This window comes from Pan troglodytes, chromosome 14 (genome assembly GCF_028858775.2).
Source record: "Pan troglodytes isolate AG18354 chromosome 14, NHGRI_mPanTro3-v2.0_pri, whole genome shotgun sequence".
NCBI lineage: Eukaryota > Metazoa > Chordata > Mammalia > Primates > Hominidae > Pan > Pan troglodytes.
The window spans coordinates 91,813,298-91,827,660 of NC_072412.2; positions in this window are offsets into that span (position 1 = coordinate 91,813,298).

Below are 14,363 nucleotides of genomic sequence, written 5' to 3' on the forward strand. Positions count from 1 at the left end.
ATGTAACAAAACTGCATGTTCCACACGTGTATTTCAGAACTTAAAGCATAATAAAAAATTAAACAATTTTTAAACACAATAGATAGCTCCTATTAAGATACAACATGCTAAAACTGACACAGAATAAAATAGAATCTTAGAAATACTGAAGAAACTGTATCTATAGATAGAAACATTCCCACAGCACAGAGAGAGGACCACTACAAATAAACAAACAAAAAGCTGAGACCAGATGGCTATGATGGTGAATTTTCCCTAACCCTTACAATTCCCTAACCTTTAAAAAAATTTTTATACAAATATTGTAAATAATAGAATAAGGAAGAAAATGTTCCACCTGTTTCAAAAAGAAGTCTAACATAATCTATCACTGGGCACAAATATTATGAGAATGAAAGCTGCTACCAGTTAATCTTACTAATGAACTAAATGCAAAGTTTATTTTTTAAATTAGCAAAAACAATTACAAGGAAATTGAAGCACAGCCAAGTTGAGTCATTCTAGAAATGAAAAATTTGATTTATCACATAAAATTCAGTGTAATCTACCATATTTTTAAAAAATGGATAAAATTACATGATTATTTTAGTAAGTGAAGAAAATTATTTGATAAAATTCAATATAAAATTTTAGTAAATTATAAAAAGAAGAAAGTTTTTTCTTCTGATAAAGATAATCTTCAAAAAAATTATATATATTATATATATATATATATATATAAATTACACACACACACATCTACAGCAAACATCATACCTAATGGTGAATGTCTTTTCTGAGCTGAGGGAAGCATTATGGTTAACAATTTCTATTCAAAATTCTAGCAGAATACTGTCAAATGCCAAGAGCAAGGAAAATATGTAAATAAAGAAGAAATTCTACCCACATTTACAGGCAATCTGATAATATATGTAGAAAAGAATATACAGAAAATTTATTGGAATTGCTAACTAAAATTTGTAAATTGGCTGGAACAAATTATTTATTTTCAATTATATTTTATATCTCCCTCACAAAACAAAGATTAAATTTTGAAAAATGACCACTTACGTTATAATCAGATAATCAAAAATACCTTAAATTAATTGGTAAATTCACCTGTGAGATCCTAACATAGAAAATCATAAAATGTTCTTGAGAGTTTCAGGATACAAAATTAACATACAAAAATCAATAGCATTTCTATATACTAACAACAAATTAGGTGAAAAATAAATTATGAACGGAATTCTATTTATAATAGCCACAAAAAATTACCTAGGATTAGGAATAAATTTAACCAAGGAGGTTAAAGACCTGTACAAGTAAAAGAAGGAAATGCTGATGATAGAAACAAGAGGATACAAACAAATGAAAAGACAGCTCATACTCATGGATAAGAAGTAATATTGTCATAATACTACAGTACTGTACAAAACAATCTACACATTCAACACAATCACTATCAAAATACCAATGCCATTCTTCACATCAATCGAAAACAAATTCTAAAATTTATATGGAACTGTAAAAGACCTCAAATAGCTTTATTGTTCAGGAAAGCAATTCTGAGAAATAAGAACAGAACTGGAGATATCACACTGCCAGACCTCATAATATACTACAAATCTGCAGTAACCAATACAGCATGATACTGGCAATAAGAGCAGACAAATAGACCAATGGAACAAAATAGAGAACCTAGAAATTAATCCACATATCTACAGATAATTTTTCACAAAAGTGTCATAAACACTCATTAGGAAAAGGACAATCTCTTTAGTAAATGGGGCTAGGAAACTGGATATCCATGAGCAGAATAAGGGAAGTAGGACCCCACCTCTCATTCTGTTAAAAAAAAAAAAAAACACACAAAGTGAATCAAAGACCTAAAAATGTACGATATAAAGTAATAAAACTGCTAGAAGAAAAGATAGAAGAAATGCTTCAGGATATTGACCTGGGAAAAGATTTTATAAATAAAACCTCAAAAGCACAGGCAACATGAACAAAAATAAAAAAAGGTGATTATACTAAAATGAAAATCTTCTGCACAGCAAAGAAAACTCAACAACAGAGTGAAAAGACAGCCTACAGAATGGAAGGCTATATTTGCAAACTACTCAACCAACAGTGGATCAACGTCCAGAATATATAAGAAATTCAAACATATCAACAGAAAAAATCATGATGATAAAAAGCAAATGATCTGAAAAGACATTTCTCAAAAGAAATATTTTTTTCTTAAAAAATGTTCATCACCATTAATTATCAGGAAAATATAAATCAAAACCACAATGAGATATCATCTTACCACAGTTAGAATGGTTATCCTCAAATACCCCCACACACACACCCCCACACACACACTGCTAGTGAAAATGCAAAGAAAACTCTACTGTTTGTGGGAATGTAAACTAGTAGAACCACTATGGAGAACAGTATGGAGGTTTCTCAAAAAACTACAAACAGAGCTATCCATGTGATCCAGCAATGTCACTACTGGGAATTTATCCAAAGAAATGGAAATTATTATATCAAAGACACATCTGCACTCCCATGTTTACTGCAGCACTATTTACAATTGTAAAGATATGGAATCAACCTAGATGAATTGATTAAAAATGTGGTACATATACACAATGGAGTACTATTTAGCCTTAAAAATAGTAAATATCTGTCATTTGTGGCAAACATGGATGGAACTGGAGGACATTATGTTAAGCAAAATAAGAAACAGAAAATTAAACATCACATTTTCTCACACCTAGGTAGAAGCTAAAAGTATTTATCTAAGAGAAGTAAACAGTAAAACAGAGGATACCAGAGGCTGGGAAGAATAGAGGGAAGGAAAGGAGAGGGAGAGATTTGTTTTGGGAAACAAAATTACAGCTAGATAGGAGGAATAAGTTCTAGTGCTCTAATCACTGTAAGATGACTAAGTTAACAGTAATATACAACTTCAAGTAGCTAGAAAGAGGATGTTGAGCATTGCTAACACAGATAATAAATGATAAATATTTGAGATAAGGGATATGCCAATTAACCTGATCTGATCACTATATGTTGTATGTATTGAAACACCACTACGTTCTCCATGAATACGTACAATTATTGTTTGTCAATTTAAAAAAATTTTAAAGAGAAAGATGATAAGAAATGGAGGAAAAGATTGTATACACAAATTGAATACCTTGGTACCATAAAGATTTTAATTCTTTGGCGTATAGATTCAAAGTAATTTTAACAATACTCTATCATGTAGTATGGGGTAAGTGTGTGTGTGTGTAAATTATCAACCTGGTTCTTAATAAAATTACATGTCAAACAATAGGTAACAAACATTGGCATGATATTTGATGTTTAAGATCATAATGAAAGGAACTACTCTGTCAAATATCACAATTTCTTATAAAACAACAAAAGTAAGATGATAGCAAGATACTGGACAGAAAAACAGACTGGGCAATAGATTAGGACATAAGGTCTAGAATTACACCTACGAAGATAAAGGCATTTCACATAACACAGAGGTTATACTCCAGACTACGGAAAAATCAACAGTTTTAATAAATGATTTGTAATCAACTAAATATTCATAAAATAGAAAAACATAAATTTTTACCAAAACATACCTAACCTCAAACTGAAACATTTAATAAATTATTTTGCATACATTAACACTGATAATTTCAAAACAGTTTATAGAGAGAGTAAAAAAAGTCCACAATGAGAGAATTTATATTTGTCTCATATACGACAGATAAAGGTCTTGTATCGAAAGCATCTAGTGAATTCTGGTATGTATAGTTAAGTCAATAAGACAGTAGCATAAATGACATATATAAGCATACCAATTTAAAATGTAAAATAATTGATTAGGCAAGTCACAAAAGGGGATAAGTATGTAAATGTGTGGCCAAACCCTTTAGTTATCAAAATTTTAATTTAAATGCCTAATACAAATTGAAATCAAATGTTGAGGAACATTTTAAGCAAAAGGAAATCTTAAACAATGGTATTGGGAAAACAATCAGGAGCAACTATTTTGCAAGGCCATTTGCAATTACTTCTACTTCAGGTACAAAGATGAAATAAGGACATTTGCAGACATTAAAAAGCTGAATAAATTTATCACAGACAAAACTGAAGTGCAAGAAGTGTTTAAAAATATTATACAGGCACCAAAGAAATCTGGATCTACACAAAGACATAAAGACCATGACAGATGGTAAATCTATCAGTATGTATAAAATTCCTTTTAAAAATAACATAATTAAATGTAATTTAATATTTAATGCAAAAATAATAAAATATAGTGTGAGGTTTTTAACTAATAAAGAAGTAAAATATAACAAAATACCATTAAGACTGAGAGAGGAGAAATGAAAGTATAATATGATTTTACTTGAAGGATAATGTAATAAATGAAAGATATACAACATAAACTCTAAAGGAACTGTTATCATTTTCTTACTCCTTAGTTCATCTAGGTCTGAGTTCTTGTCCCATGACCAAGAAGAATAAGGCATGCAAACATCGGAGAGTGAGTAAGGCAGAGTAGGATTTATTTAGTGACAGAAAAGCTCTCTGTAGTGAGAGGGGACCCAAAGAGGATTGCCAGAAATGGGGCTGAGTTCTGGGTCTTTTATGTGGCAGAGGCAAGGAAGCCTTCTGTGGGTTCCACCCAAGTGGGAGGGGTAAAATTCCCTGCTGGGGGTGTTGCATCTGTGCATGCCTGGGATTGGCCATAGCTACTACATCCTATTATACTACTACTTACCTATTACTCATGAGTGACTAAGCAAATCCCACCAGGGAGGCCAAAACCACAATACTAATAATATTACAATTAGCTCTGGATCAAGGTTAATTTATTGTACTTGGGTATAAGTTGGGACGGTCCCTTCTGAGTAAACATCCTGACATAAGAGGATGTCCTTAACCGTATTTCTTCCCCCTAGCTACAGGGTGTTACAGGTGTGGTCCCTCTCTATCTGCCAAGCTGGCCTCTAACTGCCTTCTCTCCTAGAACCACTAAGACCAAATAAACAAACAACATATCAAATAAACCAACAAATAACAAAATTTTGGAAAATCCTCAATTAATTCAAAATAAGCCAAAAATGAGTAAAAGTAACAGAACAAAAAGAAAATAAATAACAAAGTATTGGATTTAACACCAGCTATGTTGACATTTATATTGGATGTAAATTATGTAAACAATTCAATTATGAAGTTGAGATGGTAAAATTTCAAGTAAAAATAAGTCATATATGCTGCCTAAGGAAATTAATTGATCATTAAAGTAGAGATAAATTAGAAATTAAAAATGGAAAAGAAGACAAACTAGGTTAATACCAAATAACTAGAGCAACTATATTAATATTAGACCAATACATCCCAAAAAATATATTATTAGAAATAGAAGATAATTTAATAATGATAAAGTGGTAAATTTATCAAGGGCATAACAATTCTAAACATTTTTGCCTCTAATAACTTAGTTTTATAGTTTTTTTGCATTTAATAACTTAGTTTTACAGTTTTTAAAACATAAATTGGTTTTTAAAAAGGCAAAAATAGATAAGTCAGCAATTAAAGTAAAATATTTCTACATTTCTCAATAATCAATTTAATAAACAGAAAGACAAAAAGGATATAGAAGACAAATAACACTATTGAAAAATGTGTCCTAAATAGAATTTATAGTACCCTGCACCACATAACAGCACAATATACATGCTATTCGAGTATATTTATAGCATTTATTAAAACAGGTCATGTCCTTGAACATAAAAAAGCCAATAAAATAAAAGTAATTAAAGAATACAAGGTATGCTATTTGACCACAATGAAATTAAATAACAAATTAATAGTAGAAACTTCCTCACAAACTTTTAACGTATTTAACACTTAAAAGAAAAAAAAAAACACTTATAGAAACTATTTGTCAAAAAAAGGGGTCATAAGAAAATATTTGGAACAGTACAAAAATCTCAAAATCTGTGGGATTCAGCTGAAGTTGTGCTGAAAAGAAATTTATGAGACTTAACACCAGTATTAGAAAAGAAAAAAAATCTAAATTGAATGTCTTAAATTTTCACATTATTTTTTAAGTAAACCCAAATTTAAGGAAAAATACAGATAAAAGCAGAAACAACTAAAATAGAAGACATTAAAAAACACCAAAATCTGTATCTTTGAGATAAACATAATTGTTTAATTTCTAGTACACTGATTAGAAAAAAAGCCAGATACAAATTACTATTATCACAAATGAGAGAAAGAACACTAGCTATCATACAGACATTAAAAAGAAAGTAAGTTGATATTATGTATACTTCTTTCCAAAAATTTGACAACTAACATGAAATGAGTAATTTTTTTTAGCACAACAAGACTCTCATAGCTTTTTCAAGAAAAAAAAAAAATAGATAACCAGAATGTACTCATGCTTTGCTTCACAATAAGGATATGGTCTGAGAAATGTGTTGTTAAACAATTTATCTGTTGCGCAAACATCACAGACTGTACTTACATAAAGCTATGTGTTAAAGCCTATTACACACCTAGGCTATATGGTACAGCCTATTGCTCCAAGATTACAATCCTGTACAGAATCCTACTCTACTGAACAACGTAGGCAATCAGAACACAATGGTGAGTATTCGTGTATGTTAACACAGAAAAGGTACAGTACAAAATGGTACAAAAGATTAAAAATGGTACACCTGTATAGGGCACTTATGGTGAATGGAACTTGTGAGACTGGAAGTTGCTCTGAGTGAGTCAGTGAGTGAGGGGTGAGTGAATGTGAAGGCCTAGGACATTTCCGTAGACTACTATACACTTTATAAACACTGTAAACTTAGACTGTACTAAATTTACTTAAATTTTTTTTCTTCGAGAAATTAGCTTTAGCTTAATACACCTCTTTTGCTTTATAAACTTTTACTTTATATTTTATTTTACCTTTTTTTGAGACAGGGTCTCACTCTGTTGCCCAGACTGCAGTGTAGTGGTGTGATCTCGGTTCACTGCAACCTCCACCTCCTGGGTTCAAGTGATTTTACTGTCTCAGCTTCCTAAGTAGCTCGGATTACAGGCACCTGCCACCATCCCTGGCTAATATTTTTATTTTTAATAGATAGGTGGTTTCACCATGTTGGCCAAGTTGTTCTCAAACTCCTGACCTCAAGCAATCCACCCGCCTCAGCCTCCCAAAGTGCTGGGATTACAGGTGTGAGCCACCATGCCCAGCCAACCTTTACTTTTTAAAACATTTTTTACTTTTTTGTAATAACACTCAGCTTAAAACACGTATACATTATACAGCTGTACAAAAGTATTTTCTCTCCGTATCTTTATTATGTAAGGTTTTTCTATTTTAAAATTTGTTTTACATTTTTATACTATTTAAATCTTTTGGTTAAAAACTAACACACATACCCATTAGTTTAGGCCTACACAGGGTCAGGAATATCAATATTACTATTTTCCAGCAGCACATCTTGTCCCACTGGTAGGTCGTCAGGGGCAAGAGCACACATGAGACTGTCATATCCTATGATGACAATGCCTACTTCTGAAATATGGTTTGAAGGACTTGCCTGAGGCTGTTTTAACAGTTAACTGGTTTTTTTTTAAATAAAGTAGTACATTAGAAAATATTGATAAAAATTATAGTATGGTAAATACATAAACCAGTAACAAAAATAAGTATGATGCATTGTATATAATTCTATGTGCTATGCTTTTATAGGATTGGCAGCACAGTAGGTTTGTTAAACCAGCATCACCACAAACATGTGAGTAATGCATTGCACTGCCACATTATCATGGCCACAGTGTATGTAGGCAATAGAAATTTTTCAGCTCCATTATAATCTTATGGGGCCACCATGTATATGCAATCTATCATTTACCAAACTGTCATTTTGCTGTGCAAGACTGTACTACTAGATCTGCTAAAGAAAGTATGTAGTTAAAACTTTCTAGCAGGAAAATCTCAAACTGAGATAGTTTCACGGGTGAAATCTGAGAAACACTTAGAAAAGAAAATCTGCAAATTGTATGCAAACATTTTCAGAAAATTGAAGAAGTTTGGATACTTCCCAAATTATTATTTGAAACCAGCATTACCATGATATTACAACCTCTGTAAAGTCATACAAAATAGTAAAATAATGTATCCAAATAGTGCATCAAGACAAGTAAGAATTAACCTGGAGTGAAAAGCTGGTTTAACATTTGAAAATCAAATAAAGTGATTCACAATGTTAACAGAAAAAAACAATAATAATCTCAATAAATGCAATTTATGTGACAAAATCTTACATAAAATTATATTGAAAACTCTTAACATACCAAATAGAAGAAAACTTTTGAACCAGAGAGAGCACCTCAAGAGAATGTAAAACTAATAAAGTATTTTATATGAAAATGAAATGTTTTACCTTAGGATCAGGAACAAAACAGGAACATCTGCTCTTACTACTTGTATTCAAAATCTAACTTTAGGTATTAGTCAAAGCAGTAAGTCAAGAAAAATACCTTTTAAAAAAATTTTGTTTAGAAGGAAAAAGTAAGCCTATGTTTATTCACAAAAAAAATTATCTCTGTAGAAAATCTTAAACATCCTATAAAAATTTGTTATAAAATCTAATAAGTGACTATAATAATGTTGCATGACATATGTACGATCAATATAAATAAAATGATTGTATTACTACTAAGTAGAAATAAAATCTCCATGCACTGAAATAAAAAAGCCTTTTAATAAAAATGTAAAGTATTTAATATGCAGAAATATATTTATAAAAGATATGGGTAATTGGAAAATAAAAATTATAAAATATCACTCAGAAAATAAACTCAATTGGTAGATATAACATATTTATGAATTAAAATGTGTTTTATGGTTAAGATACCAATACTCCACTGATTGTTCACTATACTGAATTCGTATCATAGTTCTCAAGGCTTCCATGAAAAAGTTTTCAAGAATTATAAAATTTATAATTAAATAAATTACAACATTTATAATTATATAAATTATAAAATTTACATGCAAATGCAAAGAATCTAGAAAAAAATGAAAAATAAGAACAAAGAACAAGGACTTATACTGCCCGACATACTATACCTTTTTTTTTTGAGACTGAGTCTCACTCTTTGGCCCAGGCCGGACTGCAGTGGCGCTCTCTCTGCTCACTGCAAGCTCTGCCTTCCGGGTTCACACCATTCTCCTGCCTCAGCCTCCTGAGTAGCTGGGACTACAGGCGCCTGCCACTGCACCCGGCTAATTTTTGTATTTTTAGTAGAGACGGGGTTTCACCGTGTTAGCCAAGATGGTCTCGATCCCCTGACATCGTCATCCGCCCGCCTCAGCCTCCTAAAGGGCTGGGATTACAGGCGTGAGCCACCGCGCCCGGCCGACATACTATACATTTACACGAATCAAACAGTTCAGTATTGACAGGAAGATAAGCAAATGAACACAATGTCAAAGAAGAGTTCAGAAATAGATACACATGTATATATGGTCAATTGATTTCTGACAAAAGTGTCAAAGCAATTTATTGGGGAAAAGACGGTCTTGTTAACAAATGACATTAAAACATGCAAAATAATATTGACTCAAATTATGCACTATATAAAAATAGAATGTCAAAATTCTCACGCCTGTAATCCCAGCACTTTGGGTGGCCAAGGCGGGCGGATCACGAGGTCAGGAGATCCAGATCATCCTGGCTAACACGGTGAAACTTCGTCTCTACTAAAAAAAAAAAAAAAAAAAAAAAAAAAAAAAAATTAGCCGGGCGTCATGGCGGGCGCCTGTAGTCCCAGCTACTCGGGAGGCTGAGGCAGGAGAATGGCGTGAACCCGGGAGGCGGAGCTTGCAGTGAGCCGAGATTGCGCCACTGCACTCCAGCCTGGGCGGCAGAGCGAGACTCCATCTCAAAAAGAAAAAGAAAACTTTTAGAATATGACATAGGAAAAATTCTCAGTGACCATGGGTTTGGCAATGATTTCTTAAACACAATGCAAATAGTATAAATAATACGCCAGGTGTGGTTGCTCATGCCTGTAATCCCAGCACTTTGGGAGGTCAAGGCAGTACCTTTAAGCACTTTAGGCAAGGAGTTTGAGACCACCCAGTCTCTACTAAAAACACAAAATTAGCTCAGCATGGTGGCCTGCACCTATTGTCCCAGCTATGCAGGAAGCTGAGGCACAAGAATCATTTGAACCTGGGAGGTGGAGGTTGCAGTGAGCTGAGATGACGCCAGTACACTCCAGCTTGGGAGACAGATCAAGACTGTCTCAATAAATAAATAAATAATAGAAAGAAATGTAAATTGTATTTTATCAAAACAGTAAAAATTAAAAATAAACTTTTGCTTTTCAAAGTTAAAAAAAAAACAAATTAAACATCACGTTTATTTGTAAAACATGTATCTCACAAAGGACTTCTACCTAAAATACACAAAAACCTCTTCCAATGAATAATAAAATAACCTCATACATAGTGTGCAAAATATTTAAACAGAATCTTCCCAAAATACCATATACAAATGGCAAAGAACTACATAAAATATTGCTCAAAATCATTAGTGATTTGAGAAATGAAGAACTGAACTAGATTGCCATACTACTAGTCTATTAATCATATATTTTCTGTATTTTATAATACTTTGATACTGTAGTCTTGTGGAGCAGAGGAGAACATTCCCCTGCCAAGGTTACCTGATTCCTAGAAATAGCAAACAGCTTGCCTGTGATCATACCTTTGATATACGAGCCAACCAATCCCAAATCTATAATCACATCTGCCTCCCTTTATCAAGCTTCTGCCATCTGCCATCTGGAATACTATCCTCCTTCCTTAAAGCACCCAGAGGCCAGAGCCAGGTGCTGGACAACTACAGACCACCGCTATACCCCTATCCAAGCCACATACATTTAGATCACCCATCCTTTCATAGAAACCAGAATAATGCTTTTAATTTTAAAACAACTACCCACAAAACAGAATGGCAAAGTTGAAAAGACTATATAAAGTGTTAGCAAGGATGTGAAGCAACTAGACCTCTTTTATACCACAGGCATCATTATAAAATAGTACAACTACTTTTTAAAGTATTTTGACAGTTTCACAAATATGAAAAATAAACTTAATATATTTGCTTCTAAATGTGTATCTAAGAGAAATGAAAGCATATGACCACAATGAGACTCGAACACAAGTGTTCATTTGTAATAACCAAATGCGGAAACTACCCAAATGTTTCTCAACAAGGGAAACACATAGGGAAATTTAGGTATATCCATACAAAGAAACACTATTCAGTAATATAAATATGTAAACAATTGATTTATATGACTGATGTTTTGCAAAATGGTTCTGCAGAACAAAGAAGCCATGTAAAACTAAAACAAACTGATATAATCTATATACAATTTAAAACGTGCAAATTGTTCATAATGTAAGTAATAGATCAGTGGTTGTTGAGTTTTGGGACAGAGAGGAATGTGAGGATCGTCTGCAGAAAGTAATCACAAAGGGGCATGAGACACCTTTTAGGTGTAATGGTCATGTTTGTTATCTTGATATTACAAATCAATAGAGGTCTTACATGAAGAAGAAAGAAGAAAGAAAACAGATTTGAATTCTTCATATGTTCCCCAAAGTACCACAGATGTCACTTTTATATTTCATCTGTAATGTTGACTCATGTTGAAGATAAATATTATCAGCTATTACTATAGTTAATATTAATGCAGAAATATTTTTATTTTCATAGAAATAATTTTAAACTAAAGTGCTTTGGCTATTCTTCACATTCAAGGCAAGTCTGCACATGTTTATTTACTAATACAACACTTTATTAGCATTAATTGAAGATAATGTTATGTCAGTCACATTGAGATTTTCTCCCATAGATTTTATTGAATGAACAACAATTAAAATATTATTAAGTAGAACAATCAATATTACATTTAACATTCTCTTCATTCTATTTTTTTATCTGGTAATCTATGGAACTGTTCTATTATCTCTGTTTTTGTAATATTTTTATGTTAATAGCTCATTTTGAAACAGCTGTAAAACAAAGTATCCAAATGTCTAATTAATTTATTAGATTTTATTTTAAGCAACTAATTGCTTTTAAAGAAATGTACTTAATTATATGAACAGCCATTTGAAAGCTTGTATATTTTGGAACTAAAATAACTTTATATTTATTTCAATCTTTTATTCTTTTAACAGTGTATTCGAAACATAATAAATAGGAAAAAATGTTCACACTTAACTGGAAGTTTATATTTAATTAGAATAATTACTCCCCAAAATACAACCTAATTTAACATAAAAATATCTTAAAAGTTGGTTTTCAGTCCCAATATCTGTTTTCTTTTTTGAGGATCTAGTTAAATGGTAGAATGCAAGATAACATCACTCTTAAATACTGCTATACTGATTAACTAAATAGTTACTACATTATACTGCTACTAGCATACTTTCGATTTTTATGAAATATATTTAGTAGCCAATCAGTCATTTAACAAAGCAATCTTCCACTATCATACTAACCATGGAAAATATTAAATTTTTTGGAGTTTTTTCTATTACACAGAATGGTTTTTAAATAATGTGGAACATATAGCAATATTCCCATTAAGGGTGTCTATCTGTGTATTTTTAATAAAGATTTCTAAAACATACATTGTTAAATTAAACTAAGTTTGGCCTTAGTATGCTGGTGTACTTTGAATCATAACTTCATGAATTATAACCTAACTAAATATCCAAGCTCACTGAAAGTTAAGAGTATACTTTTGTTACAAATATCTGAGTCTCAGTCATTCACAGCACCTAAGCTTCAATCACAAGTGACCAACTCATCCGACCATGTTCAAATAAGGCAAATGCAAAACTGTGACCACTCAAGCTGTTTCTGTACTTCATTTCCATTTTCTGTTCATAAATGCTGCCTGTCCATGTTGCACAGCAAAGTTCTCTGAATTTCTTCTGTCTCTGAGGGCTGCCTGATTTGTTGTTCAATTAAACTCTTTCACAAGAAAAGCAAAACATGTCAGAAAAATTAAATTTAACAGAGTTTAATTGAATAACAAATTTAACATTTTAAATATTAAATTTTATATATTTATATTTTAATATATTTATAATATATATTTTATATATTTAATATTTAACTTATAAATATTTAAGTATGTATAAAATAAGTATTTATGAAGTATAAATATAAATATAATATACTTATATGAGTATATAAAGCATATATAGATATTTGTAGGTATAGATCTATAAGTATCTTATAAATATATGAAGATTTATCATATGCAAATTTATATATATATAAACTTATACATTTATATGTGTACATAGGTAAGTACTTATACATATAAATGGTCAAAGATTAATTTGAACATTTGGGTTTAGGTGTTGTCCTAAATTCCATTAATGAAAATATTTTTAAGCATACAAAATTTTCATTCCTGAAATGTGTGATATCTGAAAAAAAAGTCACATTTTTTTAGAAAATTATGTTTACATGATACATATGTTTTGGGACATTCTACATTAGGCAATATTAAGATATTTATTATCATCATTAAAATAGTTTGTTAAAATAATCTCTGCCTGTATTATCTGCCCTTCATAAATTAAATAGGTTATTGGCATCATGCTTTGACAATATGAAGGTGATAAACCTAAAAATATAAGAGGAAAAGTATCTCTTCAACATTCTGATTTCCCTTCTTTGGATAAATCCAGTAGCAGGATTGCTGGATCATGGAGTAGTTCTATTTTCAGTTCTATGAGGAACCTCCATACTGTTTTCCAGGGGTAATGACACTTTACTTTCCCACCAAGAGGGTGTAAGAATGCCCCGTTCTCCATATCCTTGCCAGAGTTTTAAAATTTTTGTCTTTTTTATATTAGCCACTTTAACTGGGGTGAAATTATATCTCATTATTGTTTTGACTTGTATTTCCCTGATGATTGTGAAACTGAACATTTTTTCATTTTTTGGTAGTCATTTGTATGTCTGCTTTTGATAAATTTCTATTCAGGTCATTTGCCCATTTATTCATTAGATTGTTTCTATTGATGGGATTTATTTTTGCAGTTGAATTGTTTGAGTTTCTTGTAGATTCTAGATATTAATCGCTTGCACAATGAATAGGTTGCAAATATTTTCTTCCATTTTACAATTTGTCTCTTCTTTCTATTGATTGTTTCATAGATTTGCTGTGCAGAAGCTTTTAAGTCACAATAGCCAAGATATGAAATAAATCTAAGCTTTCATCAACACATGAATGAATTTTTAAAATGTGGTATATATACATAT